This window comes from Haemaphysalis longicornis, unplaced genomic scaffold (genome assembly GCF_048455015.1).
Source record: "Haemaphysalis longicornis isolate Haplotype H1 unplaced genomic scaffold, Haemaphysalis longicornis Haplotype H1 scaffold_8, whole genome shotgun sequence".
In the NCBI taxonomy this organism is placed as follows: domain Eukaryota; kingdom Metazoa; phylum Arthropoda; class Arachnida; order Ixodida; family Ixodidae; genus Haemaphysalis; species Haemaphysalis longicornis.
In genome coordinates, this window is record NW_027526445.1 from 57208020 (window position 1) to 57229241 (window position 21222).

The window sequence follows — 21222 nt, forward strand, 5'->3', positions numbered from 1 at the left end:
TCAACTTCATGCATGCTTTTCCGCATTGCGTGCGTGTCCCGAATACTGCTCTGGCCGTAAATGCAAGGACAGTCAGTCAATGGCAAGATGTTTTTACGTCGCATGGGGACAAATTGGTGCCTCTGATAATGTTAAACCACCCGATTTCTTCCAGAAAATCCACCCGAAATTGCGCATTTCAAATGGGAGGTTGGGCTTCACTGCATGGCATGGGCACCACATGTGCTAGCATTTTTTTATCTGACAAACTGTTCTGTGCAAGTCAATTTTTTTTCTTGGACGTGTTTTTGAAATGTTTCCCTACAAAATTTCTTTTTGAAATTTTTTTTAGTACCGATGGTTTGTTATACACAACTCATTTTTTTTAAATTTTCCTTGACAACTTAACAAAAATTTCGATTTTGATATTTTTTTTGCAACTATGATGTATGCGAATATTTAAAAAACTGCTGGTATTGGAAAGAGCGCTAAACTGTCTACATTTTGTGTTTATGTAATCAGTGCCTAAGCATTGTTTCTAGCAGAAAAAAATGTTTACTTAGACCTTTAAAAATCTGTTAATTTCCCGCGGTATGGAAAAGTTCAGACGAAATACAACTTTATCCAGTTTGAAAGAACTAGTCTCTGGCAACTCGGTCAGCACCATTCCAGGCACAAACTGAGTTTTTCAGTACAAGAACTTTTAAATTTTGCACTGCAGTGAAGTAATATTGGCCAGCATTAATAGTTATTATTGGTGTGTTAATTGCACGTTAGCATCAGAGTGATTCAGTCGAGCGGAACGGAACTCCCAGTCCTGTTTTTTGGTGGCTGCCAATCGCTCGAACAAGCTTTTACCATGTCTTAAAGAAATTGCCGGAAAGTGGCTGGGGAGCCGCCACTGCTCTGTATGTTGTCTTTAATATATTGATTGTTGTTTGGGATAAAAATTGGTTGTCAGGACAAACTTTTTTTTAATGAAACAAACCTATATTATTAGCCCCTTTATAAGCCCTTAGATGCTTTCAGCATCTCTAGCAGCTGATAGTCGCTTTACAGTGCTTCAACTTGGAACAATGGTGACGATAATGTTGGATTTTTGTGGCGCAAAGGCAACTAGGGCAAAGAGCCTAAACGCAGGTCAAACTTGAACAGACAGAATGTGAGTGGGACAAAAGACACTACAGCTGTGTGTACCGCTTTTTGTGGTGCCAAACAGTCAACTTCAATGAACTTTTTGCTCCTCCTAAAATTCCTCGAAATCAGTTTGCGAGTGCACTACTGATAATATGAGATACGCAATTTGCAAAAGCTCATGATCATCAATGCTATTTCATTTGCTGCTTGTTATGCTGTTGTTCCCTCTGCCATTTCAACATTCCAGTGTGTCCGTTTTGCTGCTGGTAGAACCTGATTACTGGTTAAATATGAGTACAGGATAAACATGATTACGGGTTTTACATTTCTTTTTTTTTACAGGTGGACATAGGAGACGGAGTGCTCGTGCCACAAAGCCTGCTGGCCAGGATTAAGAGCAGCGCAGCCCTCCAGCCCACAAAGTTTGCCCGGGAACTTCTGCGGGCAGTTTTCACAGCCGAGGAGCTGGCCGGCTCCTCACTCCATGGCAGAACCTGTAACGCTCAGAAACAGACTGCCGCAAAGAAGGCGCTGGACCCAAGGAGGCTGCAAGCCGTCCTGTGTAAGTTTGCCCTTGAGGTTTCTCCTAATTTTTGTTAATTTTACACGTTCCTTTAATTCAACTTGTGTTTTCGAATACTAAAGCTGAACTAGGCTCCTCTGTATTAGCTGGTGATTGATACGTACTTGGGTAGAGCACAAAGACAACGAACTTGTTAGCATGTTTGTCTTTTTGTCAGGGACCCTGGACGTGGCATTATTTAGTGCTGGTGCTTGATTTTCACAGCACCATAGTAATGAAAACTTATAAGTACCGGGCAGCTGGACGGGTGGCGCCACCACTCGGTGCTCCCTTTGTTAGTGGAAGGAGCCGGTGTATTGGGCTACACTGCCTCCAATCATTTTTTCCGTGTTTGCTTCGGTGCTTTGAATGTTTTGGTGGTGTTGTGAGTGGATTTGTGTGGTGAAACAGTCTAGACAGTTGTGTTGGGTTCTTAGATGCCATGACCGCTACGTAAACTTGCCGGACGCTTCTAAAGTTGGGTATGGGCTGCCCTGAAGAGCTGTGTTTGCAGCACTCTATGCTTGGCTTCACCCGATCTGAGTACGAATAAAACTATTAGTATTCATTTCTTAAATGCTGTAACAGCTACATAAAATTGTCGGACAGTTCTAAGTTTCATAATGGACTACATTGATATGATCGCTTTTTACAGCACTCTGCGTCTTACTGCCCGTGATCTGAGAAGGAATAAAACTATTAATATTGGTATTTATTTCTACCACTTTAAATTCGCTTCACTGGTTTTAATGACTACGGTTTCCACACCAGCCTTGAGAACGGGATAACTTGATAAGTGTGCTTTGAAGAGAGAGGCACTTACATACACGAGATTGATCACCGTGTGGCTGTGGAAACGTCGTTGTAGTTTACACTTTCTTTCTTTAACCGTGAGCTTCGTGCCTTCAGTTTTGGTGAGCGACACTGTGACCGCATGGGAGCCTGAGAGCCGAAGCGGAACTCCCACGTTTGTAGTGGTCATTTTTATCAAGAGCCAAAGTTATTCAGCCACCAGACAGCATAAGCTACAAACCATCCCCCCTTGCCTTCCCATTTCACCACCTGCGTGGAATAAACGCTGGCACCGATAGTTAGAAAATGTGGCAGTAATAATTGTCAGCCTGTCTTTTTTAATGCTTAAGTATTCTTTGCCGGGTACCAAAAGGAATCGTGAATCGCCTTGTGAAGAAACCAAAAAACGCGCACTCTCAAATAGGAGTGCATTAGCCTGAGTCCTCCAGCACAGATACATTTCAGACACGCTGGAAGCAATCAGGGTTTAGAGAGGTGTGCATGTACGTGCAATCATCCAGCCTTCAGTCTAACGACGACGATGATTGAATGCGAAGCTTTCTTTGTGCGGGAAAGAATGGAAAGGGTAACAGTCAAAGACACTGCGATCAAAAGACCAAACTGTGTGCTGGTCACTTTCAAAGCTCAACTAGTCTAAGTTTAAATCCAGAAGGCAACCTAGAAAATTTCATTAGAAAGCTTTCCAATAAACCATCATCGTCGTTATGACTGAGGAGGGCATGATTTCTCAAGCGTAGGAAGCAGCTTGTAAAACGTGACTGCAGTATTCAGTCGTGCAACTCATGGCAAATATTTGGCACCCTCCTCTCTCTCGTCCTTTACCAGTGCAGGAATTGTTTTTTGAAAAACCATTTACTACTAGCGAGCAACCAAGCCTTGTAAAGCAATGCTTTTTCACGGCAAGCAACAACGTTCTACTATCGTGTGATATTTATTCTGTAAACGATTTCCGCTGACTGTAGTAAGCGTATTTCTGTGAAATTAAACACATGAAGTTAATGAACTTAGAGTCGGTCCATCACCATTTTTGTTTTAGGGAAAGTCTTAGAAGGCACTCGCAACTTTGTCTCGCTTGTGCACGACGCCGTTCCGTCCTCAACTGCCAAAGGCCAGCGCCATGGCATTCCTGGATTGGCTGCGCACATCGGCTTTGTAGGAGCATTTAGCTGCAATGTATTCCTCGATACCCCAAACTACATGCAGGCATGAAACATGTACGTAGGAATGGACTTGCACTTCCAGCTTGACATACAGCTTGGTGCATTGAGCGTCGTCTGCTATTTAATTACTGAGTATGGGCATAAATCAAATACTTGGCATGCCGCAAAAAGGTCGCCTCTAGTTTCAAGATTTACCGAACTGAAAAAAAAGTCTGTGTGTTTGTCTACGCTTTGCAAGCTGCACCGTAGCAGAACGACAGAAAACCTTGCACAACTCCGCGGCGCTGACCGTCGCCGGCATTCCACTGAAGAGCGGTTCGCCACGGGCGGCGCTTTTCGCTGAAGCGGCGGTGGTGCCGCGCAATGGCACAATCGCCGCTTCACAACGGCACCACCGTCCCTATAGTATATTGAAGAAATTAAGCTTACCATTTTCAGCTTTAGGACACTACCATGGGTCGAATACGGTGGAAAGAAAAATGTGGATGCTGTTCGCTGAAGCGGCGGTGGTGCCGCGCAATGGCACCACCGTCCCTATAGTATATTGAAGAAATTAAGCTTACCATCTTCAGCTTTAGGACACTACCATGGGTCGAATACGGTGGAAAGTAAAATGTGGAATTTCTTTGCATTAGCATTAACGACAGTAAGCTGTATTTGAGCATATGTCCAGGTGACAATTGTTCCCATTTTCTACATTTTGCACTATTTGCACAATTGTGTGTTTACATCTATAGCTAAGTTAACAGTATTGAGTATATTATGCATTCGGAACAGGCCAAAAACTATGTGTGGTACGTGTCTGAGTTTGTTTTCTTTAAAAGCTCTGCTTGTAGAGACAAATTTCAGAACATAGTATCTCTACACAATGTTGGGCAGCACTTCAGCAACTTGCCAGTGCAAACGTAGACCTGTATTACAAGTTGCTTAGCTGAATTGAAATAGCTACTGATGAATGCCTTTTATCCAATATATGCCAGTATGTGTGCATGTTGTGTGTTTCTGTAGACCTTAATATCTTAATGTTGCCTGCAAACGAAATAATTTGTCGCATTCACTCTTTTTTTTCAGCCTTTACCTGCTCGGAGTTCGGGGTTAGTGAAAAAGAAATTTCTGGCTCCCTGTCATCAATGCTTGCCCGGGGCCAGGTGGCCAAGTAAGGTTAATAAACGTGCAAGTGGCGAAAGAATTGTCACTGTTTTGCTGCGTGGCTTGTGGGAGTTGGCATTGCCAGTCCCAGATGCCACAAAATATTGTACAAAGTTGTTCTTGCAAGCTACTCAGCCAATGTGGAGACATTGAACACAACCCATATAGATCTGGGAGCCATTTATCAACACTTGTGAAAAACTCAAAAGGTGCTGAAAATGTAGAGGACGGGTACGTGCAGGTTGCTTGGAGGAAATGTGAAGGTTGGAAACTCAAAATTTCAATATAGGGGACACTCGCAGGACATAGAGGGTCTATAGACTTTGGGAGGTATACGGTACACATGGAGGACAGAAACAAAGTAAGCCCGGAGGACGCAGAAAGACGGTGGCCAAAGTCAATATAGGGGACACTTGCAGGACAGACAGGGTCTATAGCCTTCGGTAAATACACAGTACACATGGAGGACAGAAACACAAAGTGCGCTTGGAGGACACAGAAAGTCGGTGGCAAAATTCAGTATAGGGGACACTCGCAGAACATACAGGGTGTACAGCCTTCGGGAAATATACAGTACACATGGAGGACAGAAACACAAAGTACGCTTGGAGGACGCAGAAAGTCGGTGGCGAAATTCCAACACAGGGGACGCTCACAGGACGTACATAGTCTGTCGCCTCCTGGACGTAGACTGTCTTTTGACTGGACGTAGAAATTTTCATAAGGGTAATAATAAGTGACAATGCACAGGGGGCTTTTTTTCTTTTGAATATTAAGAAATGTTTTATTTTTGCGATCTTATTTATCTAGCACCAGAAAGAGCCTTTCGATATGCGGCCTATTTCACCTGTTCAGCTCGAGAAACGGCGCTGTGCATATTTTTCGGCATACCACCGGTGGTGCAGCCATTCTAAGAAGGCCGCAAATGTCCGAGGTGGCTTCCGCTCTCCGGTAGGTCAAAGCATAGGGTGAAAGTCATTCAAAAACTTCAAGAAAAAGATTTCGATTGATTGAATTATTGATTGATTGATTGATTGATTGATTGATTGATTGATTGATTGATTGATTGATTGATTGATTGATTGTAGAGTTTAACGCTCGGATACAATGAGGCACGACGATAGGCGATGAGGCACGCCCTAGTGAAGAGCTCCTGATTAACTTTGACTACCTGGCGATCTTTAACGTGCGCCAAAATCTCCTGCACGCGGGCGTTTCAGTTTTTCGCCTGCATCAGAAAAGTGGCCGCCGCTGCCGGATATCCAGTTCACATCCCCGTGCTCAGCAGGACAACGACTTAGCCACTGAGCCACCACTGTGGGTGAGAACCCGATATCAAAATTGTGCTAGCACTACACTGATTGCGCGAAGTGCAAATGTACCAAGAAGCAATTCTCGTAGTTAACTGTTCCGGCCTTCTTTCTGACCGCATGATTCTCCTGCATTGCTGGAACGAAGAAGCCTAACTTGGAGCAAATCTCTCCGCATACCGACTAGCTCAAGTATCGAATATATGCGTGAACGTAATTATAAACTCTCAAAGCCCGTTAGACTATTGGCTACAGTCAGAACGCCTAAACGCTTCGTTAAGATACCCCCATCAACAATAAAGTTAACGTTACCTAAACACCTTGGTAGAATGTTGGGGAGAGAACGAGGCACCGAAAAGGACGCACGTGAACGACCACGATTAACGATATAATCATGGTCGTGAGGAGCCATGGCTTATTAATAAGCTATTCCCGAAAATCTGTAAGTACATCCCCTCATCCTACTCTTAAAATACGATCCTTCCCCGGGCCACAAGGAGTCTCAATTCTGACGAATCGGAAACTCTCTAGTTTACAAACCAACACCAGCATCTACAAACCTGAAACATAATACATAAAACATTAAACTCTGTTAAATTGACGAACACATCCATCCTCTTCCGCGCACCCTAGTCATTTCCAAGTGCCTGCTATCGGGAGAACAACTAAACCGTATTTACTCGTTTTCTATGCACCCAATTTTTCCAAGATCACGATGCCGAAAGCGGGAGTTGTGGTTAGATTCCGAAAATCTAGATTTACACTTTCTCCCTGCGCCGCCTTTTTTCTTGGCCGTATCTCGATGAGAAGGGCGAGAGGTATACAGTTTCATTCGACAAATATTCAAGCAAAAACTAGGTACAGTGAAACTGCCACTCTAAAATGAGACCCAGTCATCTTCGCTACCATTCGGGTGGGTTGTGCCGCTTCGGCCGCCGCTATTGTTTTACCATTTCCCAGCATGTCGTCTTCAGTTCCGTTGAAGTGGTTTGTAATTGAAAGCTTCATAAATTACTTGGCCAGTACGTCAACTGGAGCCCGCTTCCACTCAAAATCAACCTTCCGATGCTGTATAGAAAAGGAGAGCTTAGATTCGCATACAAATGTTTTCACCCAGTATTTCCCCGATGTAGGGAAGGGTGCTTACAGACGTGTAAACGCGGTATATCCCTCTCCTATCAACACGTGGAAGGCAGCTTGTAATATCACGTTACCTGATGATCACCGCGAGTTGACTGAGAGGGTACAAATAGGAGCTTTTGTTCCACATTTGAGCTCTCTACCATCGGTTTACCCCATTATGCTCTAATTCTTCCCCAACCAACATCTTCGCCCTCTCCCTACGCAAAACCGCATGGCTCTGTCCAGCCTAGACAATATGGCATAACACATCAAAGCATTGACAATGTCGTTTTCTTCGTCAAACTGATCACTACGCTGTTTTTTTTCTTTATATTCACCACCACCCCGTAACTACAATATTTTACGACCACACCTTAAGCCCCAGAACCGCAGAGGGCCTCGGTCTCTCGCCTGAAGCGAATATTAAAAATCGCGGGCCATCTCCACTAACGTAAAACTTGGTGAGGAGCGAAGCATGCAGTGTATAAGTGTATTCTTGGCGGCTTGCCGTTTTTGCCAACGGAGATGAAACCGTTGAGAGGTAGAGTTATACAGGTTTGCTGCAATTGTCTCTTGTCGTATAAGCACGAACCTCCCTAGCGCGGGGCGGTAACGAGTGTCCCCTGTGTTTTTAGTACGCGTTAGGTTGTTGCGAGTCCTAAACAACTTTCCAGGCGGTTCACTACTGTGACTACATTAGACGACGGTTAAAACAACCACAAGAGACTCCGAAAGCGAGAACCCCTAACAGGCCTCGCCACTAAATCCCTTGCTGCTAGTTTTTCTTTGTTTGGTTACTCAGGGCTCGTGAAGAGCGTCTTAAATGAAGTAATAACTCCGCTCGAAAACCCTTGGCGGTCGTCTATACAAAGCTATCGCTTCCTGAATGTTCAAAAGAGAAACATCCGGCAACTGTTGCTTGATTTCTTATCATACACGTGCCTCAGCTACATTACCGGCTCTTCTAGCAAGGCTTGGTAATTGCATGAGCGTTGTATATCCGTTTAATATACGGTCGCAGACAAACGGGGCGACTTAATTATGTTACAGCACTAACCGAAAGTTGCTGATAACAAATTATTGTCCTGTTTCACCACAACTATATTTAGGCATTTACCATTAGGCGTAAGAAGCGGGTATACCGACTGCTCGCTAGTACTTTGTAACGGGGGAGCTGTAGAACCGTTTTTCTTTACTTGTGGATGTGGCGAGGCACCCACGAGAGGTGTTGAGAGGGCTTGGTTCAAGAAAATATTCTGGTTTGGGAGATCCGGGTAATCGAACCGGGCCCTTCATATCCTCAATCCGGCAACCTTTCCGCCGGCCCATCTCAGAGGGCCGAGGGGCACGGGGTTACTTGTGGCAGCTCAGAATAACATGTGTAGCCAATTGGAAAGAAAAAAAAACGCCGCCCGTTGTCTGAATCCAACTAGAGTCTCTCGGGTTTTGAAAGCGGTGTCTAACCGATTGCACTCTCATCGCACTCGGGCCGCAACGCATTTCTTTGCGGTCAAAGCTCATGCGCTAGCTTAGGTATTTGGCGTAGTTATAGTGGCCTTTGGCTTCTGACTTAACCAGTTTGTATTTTTGAATTTAGGATGATGGTTTGTGGAATTGTGGATTGGCCCTAACACTGAGCAGGAAAAGATACTCTTAGTTGTCACCAACCAAATCTTCCGAAAAAACTCTGCAAACTGGTCTACAGAGTGCGGGTACCGATATTCCGCCCATACAGGCCACTCTTGCCACACGTGAACAGTACCACGAGAAGGTAGTGGATCACTGTGTCGAAGCAACAACTGCCGTTTGTTGTGAGGTCATGGAGATGAATTTTAAAAAAAATTGATGATTTAGATAATCGTAGTCGTCGGAACAACCTAGTAGTGTATTTGTGTTGTGGGGCAACGATACGCGCGTTCGAGTCCTAGCTGCGGCGGCCCCTTTTCTGAGGAAGGCGACAAGAAAACACGCCGTGTGTTCGATATTTCGGTGCAGGTTAAACATTCCAAGGTAGTCTAAATTAATTCGGAGCCCTCCACAAGGGCACGCACAATTGCCCGTTCAGCGTTGGTGCGTCAAATATACAATCTATCAACCAACCTAGTTGTGTACGGCGTAAATGAAAAGAATAATGAAGCTCATGGCACTCTTGTGGGAAGTGCCGTGACAAACGTCTTTGCGGGTGGGCTAAGGGTGAATGTGACGTCGGTCGAGCGCATACACTGTGTTGTCAAGAAAAAAAATTCCATGCGAGAGTGCCCTGCTGAGAGTCGATTTTATGACTTCCCCAAGAAGATAACAGGGCTACGGAACTCTTTCAAGATGAAGGGTTCAACTATACTCGTCTCGGTATTTCGACTGGCTGTGCCTGAAACTGGTCGGAAGCTGCAGCAATTGCCAAAGGTGAACCCCTACAACAGAGATAAAGGTACTCTGGTGTATCAGCAGCTTAAAAAAGCTCGTAGGTTTGGATCCACGTACAGAATTACCTGGGGTTTACATACAAAAAAACTCTACGACGTTTTTCCTGCAGATTCCAGGAATTCCGACACCAGACGTATCAGGAATGTTCCACTTTCATTACTGTGTTTCAATGCGAGAAATGTTATCGACAGAAAAAGTAGAAAAGTTCTTGTTGCTGTACTCTCCTGATATAGTAGTTATAACAGAAACAAGGATCAATACTGGCTGCTGCAGAAAAATGCCCCAGTGAGGCAGTCACTTTACTCCCAGGGCAAACACACACTCGCTTTTAGGTTTGCGCCGTAGTTGAGATTGAATTGCGGTAATAGTTGTAACTAATAATGAAAACACACACGCTGGTCACTTAACCAACGTTATCGGGGTAAGCCCTACGTTATGGGATCGGTCTAACACACATGTCTAGAAAAACAAATTGGGCCCATCTCCCCGCGAGGGAGACTCGAGTAAATGCGTCGCATAGGGGGTGGGTGTATTGCGTTAACGTTTAGTGTTTGGGGAGTTGGTGGTAGTGAATGTGTTGTATCAGCAGCTTCTTGACGTAGTTTCAATGAGTCAAGGATATAAGGTGCGTTCGTAGCCCCCTATTCTGCGTCGGCTTTGTGGCGCAGTGGGTAGAGCACCATGTACATTGCGTTCCGCCCGCAGGGTCGAGGGATCGAAACCAGGCGCCGGATAGTATTTTTTATATAGTGTACACACTAAAACTTTTTACGCCCAAAAGGGTGCTTCAGCTTGTCGCCGCAGGAGAACCCTAAAAACTTAATACTTTGCACCTTTTAGAGTTCTTGGATTCTGTCGCCGCAGGAGCACCCTTTGTGAAGCACACCAGAAGACAGGTGCCTTATAACAACCTTTTCGGCCTAAAAGTATCCTAGGGTGCTACTTAGCACCCCAATCTGTACGAGCATCTTCTGCAAAAGCACCCACCTAAAGGGGTACAAAAAGGGTGCGTCATCGTCGGTTCACAAATGGTGCAGCAGGTGTGAGACCACATATTGCACAATATCACACACGATTATGGTATGAAACATTCGTGCTTTCAAGCTCGGTTCTGTGAGACATTCCATTGAAGCTCAACGTCGGCTGATAATTTCCTTGAACTTGTGTCACCGATTGTTAAAACATCAATTTGAAGAGTCAGGAGCCACATCTCAGTACAGAGTTATAACTTTAGACGTAGTTGATTATTCAAAACTTCGTAAAAAACCGATTATATGTTCACTTTGCCGAACTGCAGTACACATCCTTCGAGCTTCACTGCACAGCCTAACCAAGCCGTGCAGTGAAAGCAATTAGGTGTGCAACACTTCAACCACACAAAACTTCCTTAAACCTTAAATCCCTTGGCTTCTCCGTATTGCATCAAACTTCCAATCAAGGTAGCTACCTGCGATGTTTAGTGCCTTATTCTTGAGCTGAGGAGGAAGGTTCAATATGAAGGAAGACCAAAAGCAAAATGTATAGTTTCCTCCGTAATGCGGCTCATAATATAGTTCCCTCCTTACTGCGGCTCATAATCTACTTATAAAAGTTGGGTACCAAAGCCATTTATTTTCGTTTGCATTATTCTTTTTGCTTTCCGAAAAAATATTCATATGGTACAGCACTTGCAAGGTTTGGTGGTATATGGAGTTTTATAAGCATACCTTTAGACTAAATGACCCCGCATAGCAATAACAAAAACTGCAAACATCACAGAACAATGCATACAAGTTCCCTGGTGAAGCCCATGCTTGAAATATAATGTCATTGTTCATAAAACATTATTTTACCATGAGGCTAGCTTGTACATGGTGCCTTGCATTATGTCCCTGCCGGTGGATGTGGGGTCATTTGTCACTGTTGCAAATGAAAAGCCAACAGCCAGGTACAGTAATTTTGGCTAGTATTACGAGGTGCCTCACGGCAAGCATTCTACGTCGATAGACTTTTTTAGAGTTGACTAGAACTGAAATCAGCAAAAGATTCTCTCCAAAACATTCAGTCTATCCGCAGCTTTAGGGTGTGCTAATTTCCATATATGCGTTTCTTCTGCCTTTCTTAACAACATTTTTCTGTTGATAAGAAGGTGCATAACCATAAGCAAAAGGCTTTTCTGTAAACCATTGGTAGCTATATAATTGTTACAAAATATTTTACTCTAAATATGGCAGCTTAAACTGAGAATATTTGCTTTTAAAAATATTAAAATAAGTTTCAATTAATCATACATTTTTAGCTGTTTTTACGCAAAACTGTACATGGGATATGAAGTGCACCACAAGGAGGGCTTTGGATTAGCTTTAGCAAATTTGGGAGATTTAAGGTGTACTGAAATCTCTAAACTTGCGCTTTTTCACTTTCTGTATCCACCAGGGAAATGACTGCCAATTTAGACAGCGATTTTATATAGTAGTTGTGCATTTTAAAATAATCTCAAACATAATAGCCACAAAATAATTTTTACAGAATGACGGCACAAGTTTGTCCCGTCGTTCTCTTCTGTGTCCTGGGTTTTCCTATGGTTTTTCATACATTCCAACATGTACCAGCTAGCCCAGTCCAACGCCTTGGTATCATAAAAATATGGAGAGTCAATCCTTACAGAAAGTTAAAAAAAGAAAGTATAAAGTAGGTGACAAAATTCAAACGACAGCAAATTGGTCGGCTTTTAATTTTAAATGATAATATAAAAAATAATGGCATGAATGAAAGTGAGCACCACGCAAAGTACCTTGCTGCTAGCCAGACATTCCACTTTGAAGCAAAATGTCCGCTTTCAACACTACATAGGATAAACATGCAATGAGGCATTCCTTTAGGCACTCAACATATACCATATAGGTTAAAAAAGCTACCAATATGTTGAAAAAACCTGACCACAACAAATTGGAATTGGTGACTAGATACAGTTTTAGAAATACACAGCGATATCATATAAAAATATATGGTTCCCATACAAAGATTGATCATAACAAAAATTCAGGACTACATTTATCAGACTGGCATCAATGTGCAAAGCAGCTTAATGAAGGAAGACGGTCTTTTCTAAAAACATGTTAATATTGAGAGCTCATGTGCTTCCCTGCACGTTGGGTGTGTAAACCCACCGACATTTTAACTAACCTTAACTAACCCGCCTGAATCATCACTTTATAGACGTTGAGGAATTTTACGAATTGGTTCATTGTAGCGAGCTGTCTAGTTTATTGTCCTATTCTTCTTGGCATTTCGTGTCTGATTCTAAATTTGGTGACTAGATAGCTTTTACTATGGTCATGCACTGGTGACACAAATATTTGATTTTACTTGAAAAAAAATTTCAGTTTTGTTTTATTGCTCACCAGCCAAAGATCTGAAATATCAGAGGCGCTTTAAACGTATGTTGGCATTTCCTTCCTGCACTGTAGTACAACTGATCATGACTTTTACCATAATTTGTTCACAAATCATAATATTTGGAAAGTATTCCGGCGAATTAAATTGTCATTTCAGAAGCATGCACAATCAACAAGGCCTCAAGGACTCTCACGACGTGGTCCACTTGTTTCTGTCACAAATAACCTGACTGCAGACACATTCCACCAATGACGAAGGTAACATGCCCTCTTAGGTGATGAATATTTAAAAAGCCTTATGAGTAAATTTGCTGCTGAGCACGTGAAATTGTGGTATTAAAGCAAAAGATACCTCTGCGGCATCTTTCACTTGGAGGAGCGCTTGACCACAAACTTTGAGAAGCGGGAAAATGCTCCATGAGCCGCTCCAGCCAGCAGAAACGATGCAGGACACAAGTTGGTAGGCGGACCGTTGGCATCCTGCGATTGTGAAGATAGTTCTGTTTAGTATATGCTCTTCTTCTTGTACCACTGTTTATTTCACCTTTAACAAGCCGCTGAACTCCTTAACGTTCGCATAATAAACTGTTGCAATGCGGAACAGTTAGTAGGGTTACCTCAGTTTTGCTTTCCTACGAATTAACACAATGTAGGTAATCTGTACACAACTACAAACTACAATTTTCACCTACTTCACTGCTAACATCAGCGTTTGACTGCTCAAGCACAAATACAGGTTAGACATGTGAGCAATCTGCTAAACTTATCCCCACAAACTGAATAATCAGGCATCAGAAATCGGCAAGGAAGGAGGTGTCACCTTTTAATGGCACTTTTTCCATTCAAAACATAAACAACACCTGAAAGCCTGAAGCGTGAGAGGGGGTCTTTCACGCTGACAATGTCAGAACATAGCTTGCTATTGGGCAAGTGCACGATGTGCACAATGTGTTTCTTGAAAATGCGTGCAAAAGCTTGATTGATGTGTAGGACGAGAATTGCAGCACGTTTTGACACAGGCCTTGTTGACGCTCCTGCCTGCTAATGTCAATGCGGATTCCTGCTAGTCGCCCTCTTCGCTTCTTTCTGAATATAATGCTTTAGGCAGCCACAAGGACTGCATCAAAACGTGCAGCAATTACCTACGTCCCACACATCGGTGAAACTCTCGCATACATTTTCAAGACACGCAGTGCATACATCGTGCATTTACCCACAAGCAAGCTGCGTTCAGACATTGCCAGCGTGAAAGACCCCCTCTCACTCTCCAAGCTTTCGGGTATCGTTTATTAGATTCCATGCGCTGAATGCCAATCATTGTACATTGGCGAAACGGGCAATCTGCACAGAAGATTAATGCAGCACTGGAACGAAGTGAACAAGGGCCATGCAAAAACAAGTCCACTGGCAGAGCACCGTGAGAGGACGGGACACATGGTCGACTGGAACAAGACAAAATTACTGACAACTGAGTGCAATCTATCTGCTCGATTACTGCTCGAGTCCCTCATCGTTCAGACGACGCCCAACATTATCAACATAATGGATGGCAATCTGCACCATATCTATGCAAACTAACTGCGCCGCGTAATGCCCAATATATAGCGTCGTTTTCCACGACACACGCTCACCGTGAACAAGCACCAAACCGTTGAATGGCTTTCTTGACGTGGTCAGTGACCTACGTTTCATCACTGCAATAATGCTTTTACCTGCCTACACGGCATTCCGTCAAACACTGGACTACACCACATGACCATTGCCGTTCTTAACCTGCACCAGAGTATATAACCTTTCACTACTGCTATGAGATAGACCCATAAACGCACTTCAATATGGCCTTTATATTTAGCTCTTGGAAACATGTATAATTTCACCTTTATGTTGCACCTGCTACAGCAGCTGGTAATATACCAAAAACATGAAAAAAACGGTGGTTTAACACGCCAAAGCTACACTTGGGATATGGGGAGCACTGTAGGGGAAGGCTTCGCATTAATTTTGACCACCTGGGTATAGGCAGAGTCCTTCAATGCTTTACTGGTCACGAAACTTCGGCGCTCGCTTCATATAGGGACCGCGCGCGCCACTACAGGCGCCACCGCCGCACGAAGGTCATCCAGCCGCCGCGCGTGCGGCGTATTTGCCAGCTCTTGGCGTGCAAACGCTCGCTGCTTTTGGTGTCTGCGCGCTGATTAAGTGTCTTTTTTTTCGTAGTAGTTAGCGATGAATAGTCCAGTAATTGTGGTTATCACCTGGCTTCAATGGGGTTTTATTTTTCGAAGTAAGTTTCCGTAGACTTCGGCCGCGAACGGCAACGGCTTCTGTGTGCTCTGGCACAAGCGCTGCGCCGTCGTGTTTACGGATTTTTAAATCTATATTGCTTCTTTTCTTAAAGCAAAGTTGTAAATACCACACATACGGTAGCTGTGTAGTGACGGACTGCTGCGGGCCTATCGATAATACAATAAAAAACTAAAAAAAAACAAGTACGCGTCGTTCAGACTACGCTTAATGAATCCGTTGATTGCTCTGTAATGCACAGAACGCTAAAAGAGATAGCCCAATAGTATTGTTGTTTCGATGAGTGGGTACATACTTGAGAACATAAAAACGCTGCAGAAACCCGAAGGATCAAAACACGAAGAGATATATGTTACTCCATGTACCTTTCTGCTTCCACGCTTTGAAATCCTTGCAAAAACAGGAAGCGAAAAAAGAACAATGAAACTGATTTTATCACACGCCACAAAAAATTGCTCCAGCTTACAAAAATTTATTTTTTCGCGCTGCGATGTGCAGCGCGCGGAGGAAACAGAATATTGCCACGTATCCAAGAACGACGCAAAGCTTTTCTGAACGCAGCGAGCTAGCGATCTCCTGCACTACAAAAGACTAGAATGAAACACAAACGTCTAAGAAGCAGTCCGCAGTATGACGTGAACAGATGAACGTCGATAAAGTGAGTTGCGCGGCGTTTGCATGCTACGCATGCATTACTCTTGGAACGTTATTATTTTCAGATCCATGGAAATAGGATCGAGAACATTGTGGAAGAAACAAAAAATCAAGTTAGCGACAAGGTGGTACCATTTCCATATAAAACAATATTGCCCGATGGGACGTACGACAAAAAGAGCAAACGGGCGCTCCGGTTGAAACGCCAGATAAGAAACCGGAATCGGCCACGCGCGGCTACAAAACAAACAAAACGAACTCTAAGGAATAATTCGCGGAAATATGGAAAGTAAAAGCACAAGGATGTCCCAAAGCTTTTTTACACGTGAGCCTGAGCGCAAGGTAATACAAGTTTGCAAAGAGGTAATGAAGCACCGCTGCAACCTGACTGATATGACAAAAATCCGGCTTTAAGTTAGCCTTGTATAATTCTACGCCCACGATGCTCCCAAAAGGGTACATTGCTTTTTCCATGCTCACACACAGTGCATTTCCACACACTGTCGCACACTTATAATCGAAGCTGAAATCTCCCGTTGCTTGCCTTGGAATGGCACCCCTCCATTTCTCACACAGCTGCCCGTCGCTGGGTGAACAGAACAAGGAACCATTTTCTGTGGTACCGTTGTACAAGGAACGACATACCGGGACGCAACACATGTTCGGCATCGTCGTTGCACTACTTAAGTCGCATCACAAGAGCGCGATATGCAGGCTACATTTTTTTCCCGCACAAAACAAACACAACTCGCCGCGGCTCCGCCGTTCGAGCCAGCGCAACGCCGCCCGAGGAGTGACCTCAGTGAGAGGGTGGCGCCACCGCGCGGCGGCCAAATGCAGCATATGAAGCTCTCCCATTGAGTTACGGAGCAGTTTCGTGACCAGTAAAGCATTGAAGGACTCTGGTATAGGCCTCCTGCGCTGCCCAGGGGGCGCTCCGCAAGCGGCTTCCGGGCGCTACTTCCGGGCGCTACTTCCGGGTAGTACAAAGCTGCGCGGGTCTTATAGGATCCCGTGTTGACAGAAGCAAAATGAGCTCGACGCTTCCGATTATTTTGAGACGTGGTCACCAGCTCATCCCCGACGAGTCCGATCTACTTCAGCGATCAACTTGGCATTAGGGGAAAAAGCTTTGCAGCGCTAAACACGTTTACAGCGCCGACGAAAGTGCCGGGACCGTGACGGCATCTGCTACTCGCAGGTTCACCGATCTATGGTCGTACGAAGTGAAAGTTTAAGTAAACTTTCTAGTTTAAACTAATACTCTAGGCGACAAAGACTTCTAAAAAGCAGCCCAACAAAAAAAAGAAGAGTGACGCAATCAGCGATGATCGGGCTTTAAAAAGCCAGCGAGTCCGGCGGACTTCAGGCTCGCCTGCTGCGGTGCGCCGCTCTTTTGCGTACCTGCCCACTATGCGTGCACTTTCATTAAACAGTGCTCGTTTGCGTCGCCGTTACGAATACATGGTGCAGCGTTAGCTTGCCGTTTAGTTGCGTGTCTCAGTGACAAAATTCCGCTACCGTCAAAAGCGTGAAATCTGTTTTGCGATTCCGAAATTTGTAGCCGTAAAACAAAGTGGCCGGGTGAACTAAGAGGCCGCTCGCTTTTCTTGTTTGCTCTCACTTTACTTAATTACGCTCTTGCAGCATACATTCCCAGTTCGCACTTAATAGCCTAGAATGAGGGTCAGCAACGGCAGAGTTCCATGCAGCCGACACGGCGGAGCTAGGGCTCGACGGCCAATCGAGGGGGAGGCGGGGGATCGGAGGAGGGAGGCTTTGAATGCAAAGAGAAAAAATTCAGCGAATTTCTAATAATATTTGACAATATTGTGGCGAAGTGTGAAGATGGGGGGGGGGGCGGGGCAATTCAACTGGTGGACGCCAATTCTCTGTTCTTGTCTCGCTGTCTAACTCCATTTGAAGTCAAAACTGGCGTGTTGGCGTTCAGATTCGATGACCCCTGCACTAGAAAACCAACACACTCAGTAATCATCGTATGTAAATATTCGGGGCCCTGCGCCGTGTATGCGGCTGTGTTATGTTATGCTGTGTTATGTGATGTTATAGAAGTACACATCTCTGCAGGCAGCGGGCGTGTGATTTGGTGCGTGTTTTGCGTCCTTAAATAGCGCTTAATTTGCTTATTTGGCGCTATTGCCCCACCTACTCGCTAGTATACATGTACCCTGCCGTTCGTAAATCGTGCGGCGTAAAACGTTACACAGGAATAATTGCGAAAATACGAAACAAATTTTCCTTTCGTTTCAAAGGCGGTGCCAGGTCAGCTGAGTCGGCTGCGCAATTCGTGCGTTCGCTTGCATGCTCCCGATGAAGCAACCTTTTGCAGTTACCTCAGGATATAAGATGAGCAGTGTTCCGTGTTTTTGCTACTCGTCAACTTTCCTTTGTCGACCGCACGCAAGAAGAAAAAACTAACTGTCGTCAAACAGTTAAACAACCCGACCTGGCGATAGTGTCTCGCGCCGCGACCACCGCGAGAGCTCGCTCAAAAGAAAGCCGAGAAATCAGCTTCTTTTAGCGGATATTATTTGTTCAGCCTCTGCAACTACTTTAAGGGCTATTTCATAGAGTATGCAGTCATTTAAACACGCCACAAAGCGCCACAACCAACTTTCACTCTGGCTTGTAATTGAAAACACATGGAGTGCGGCGAGGGTAGTCTGCTCTTGTACTACCCAGAGGCTTCGGCCGCTAGGGGCCCTGCATGTCGCCAAAACTCCAGCGCAGGAGGCCTATTTTTGTGCGCACCGAAATCTCAAAACACGGGCGTCTTTACGTGTTGCCTCCATCTTAAAAGCGGCGACACCAAGCGTTATCTAACCGACATTCGCCTCCACAGCACACCACCCTAGCCAATGCAGTGGGTTACACATATGAAATAAAGCGAGTTTTGGAGTGCAAATGAAAATATTAATCACACGTCTTATTTTCCCAATCGATCTACCCTTTGAAATCCACCATGCAATACCCCCTCCCCTACCGGCCTACCAAAACACCTTTGTCTCAAGAGGTAATCAGGCTGTTTTTAATTAATTAATTTACAATTCGAGACTCGCCACCGTTAAAGTCATGTACTTTGTTTTAGGTATAAGCGACATTAGCCATTTGCAGCACCAGGAGTTAATTGTGTTAAGATCAGATTGAAAGCATTGACGGTAGTAGTTGAAAGAAATTGTGATAAATTACAACATCATCTGCAAATAGACCTACATGGGAGGTTATGCAACATGGAAGATAGACAGGACCAAGCAACCTGCCTGGGGGACAACAAAGTGGCGCGAGCAAAAGGAGTATATAGTTATTATAGGTAAACCGCATTTGAGAAGAATGAAAATCTTTCGCTCAAGTGAGGACATTAGGGTGAAGTTTTAGAAGTAGTCTGTGGTGTGCAATGCGATTGAATGCTTTCGAAAATTCGAGAAAAACTACCGCAGTTTATAAGCCTGCGTCAATGGATGAATGTAGATCGTGAACAAATCCTGAAAGTTGTGTTTCTCAAGTAACCATTGTGAAAACCGTGGTGATACTCGAATGTGATATTGTGATTTATAAATAATTAGCGACCTGAGAGTGGATGAAATGTTTCCCGACCTTGCATATGGTGCTTGTTAGGGAAATGTAATGGTGAAGTACCGTCTCCTGATTTAAAGATTGGTGCTATCTCGACTATCTTCCAACCATTGAGAATAGTGCCTGTCATGAGAGACTGCGAAAAAAGCGCCGTCAGAATTCTCCAGACTGCGGGATGTACCTTTCGGTATAGCATGATTAATACCAGTATGATCTGAAGTAGACCAGTTTGTATGGCAAGTTCAAAACCATATCGAAAGATCCTAAATGTTTGCTTGGCTTGATTACATAAGACTACTTGCTTCAAAGTCAGTTCAATTTCTCTTCTTGCCCTTTAGTCATCGGCCCCAGATACTCTTCAATATCTCTGCTAAGCAATGACACGCTCCAAACGCACAGCACTGCTTCATGAAAATGTTTCAAATAATCACAGGCCACAGTATTGCTAACAGATATACATCATGGCAGGTTCCACAACATGAAATAACTAACTTGAAAGTACATAATCGGTGGGTGCACCGATATGGCAGCAGTGCCTGGACCGATGTGTCGAGCAAATGCACTGACGTCTGAACGGGTGGTCCAAGCGGCCAGATGATGGATGAATAACCATTCCTGGCGGCAAAACTTACGGAGCACCAACGAAAGGCCAGGCAGTACTTGTGTACAGCAGGTGCAGTGTCGGTTGGCCAAGGGAGGCCCTGGCAATGCCTTTGAAACTGGACTGGAAGGCAGCTGACCCAGGACAGCCAGCAGCAGATCCTGCAGGTGCATAATCTGTGAGTGTGTTGACACTTGTTAAAAATATGAAGAGCACACACAAAGCACGAATGCTTACATCAAGTAGATTTTTAATCGTTTAAAGACAGCAACATCCAAGGTCATAATAAGAACATTCCCGGAACACCCCAAGTGAAATTTAGGTCACAGTAAGAATGTATTTATTAGACCCGCAGGTACAGTGAGTGGGGTATGCATGATATATGCAAAGCTCACTGCTGAGCTAATTTGCATGAAACGCGTGCTAGCAGCTCATCTGTATCCCTTGCTTTCAATCGGAACTGGTGTGTGATAGTTGAGGCTCCTCCATTTCTATGTCTGACTTGTATCTGCACGTTCAATTCTCCAAAATAAATCGAGTTGAGTGAGTGCCTACAGCTTTCGTGTTAGTCTCTGTATGGCCTGCGGTTTTGCGAAAATGAGAACTTGCGAATTCGCTCAATTTTCTGCACTAATTTAAACAATACATATGCCTCTAATATCAAGCCCAAGACTTCCCGAGAGCTACTCTGACGGATTCGGCAGGCGCCTCGTGGGCGTTGTGATATCTCCCCCACTACCCCGAGACTATGCTAACTTCCTGCGAGGCCACATGCGCGCATTTCACCTTCAATCTCCACGTATGTTAATTCTATACCTCTATGAACTCTCAGACGAGCGTCGTCATATTCGTGCCGGACTCGTGAAGCTCGGCAACGTAAATTGCCGTACTCGCTCGCTGGCGCGCGGCCCGAACTCTCTCACCGTTTCCTGCCCTTGCATACTATTTTCTCCCCCTTGCACTTTCTAAATTCTCATCTGTTTAACTACACCTCCTACGACCTCATCTCTTGACTGCTTTTCTTCCAGCACAACTC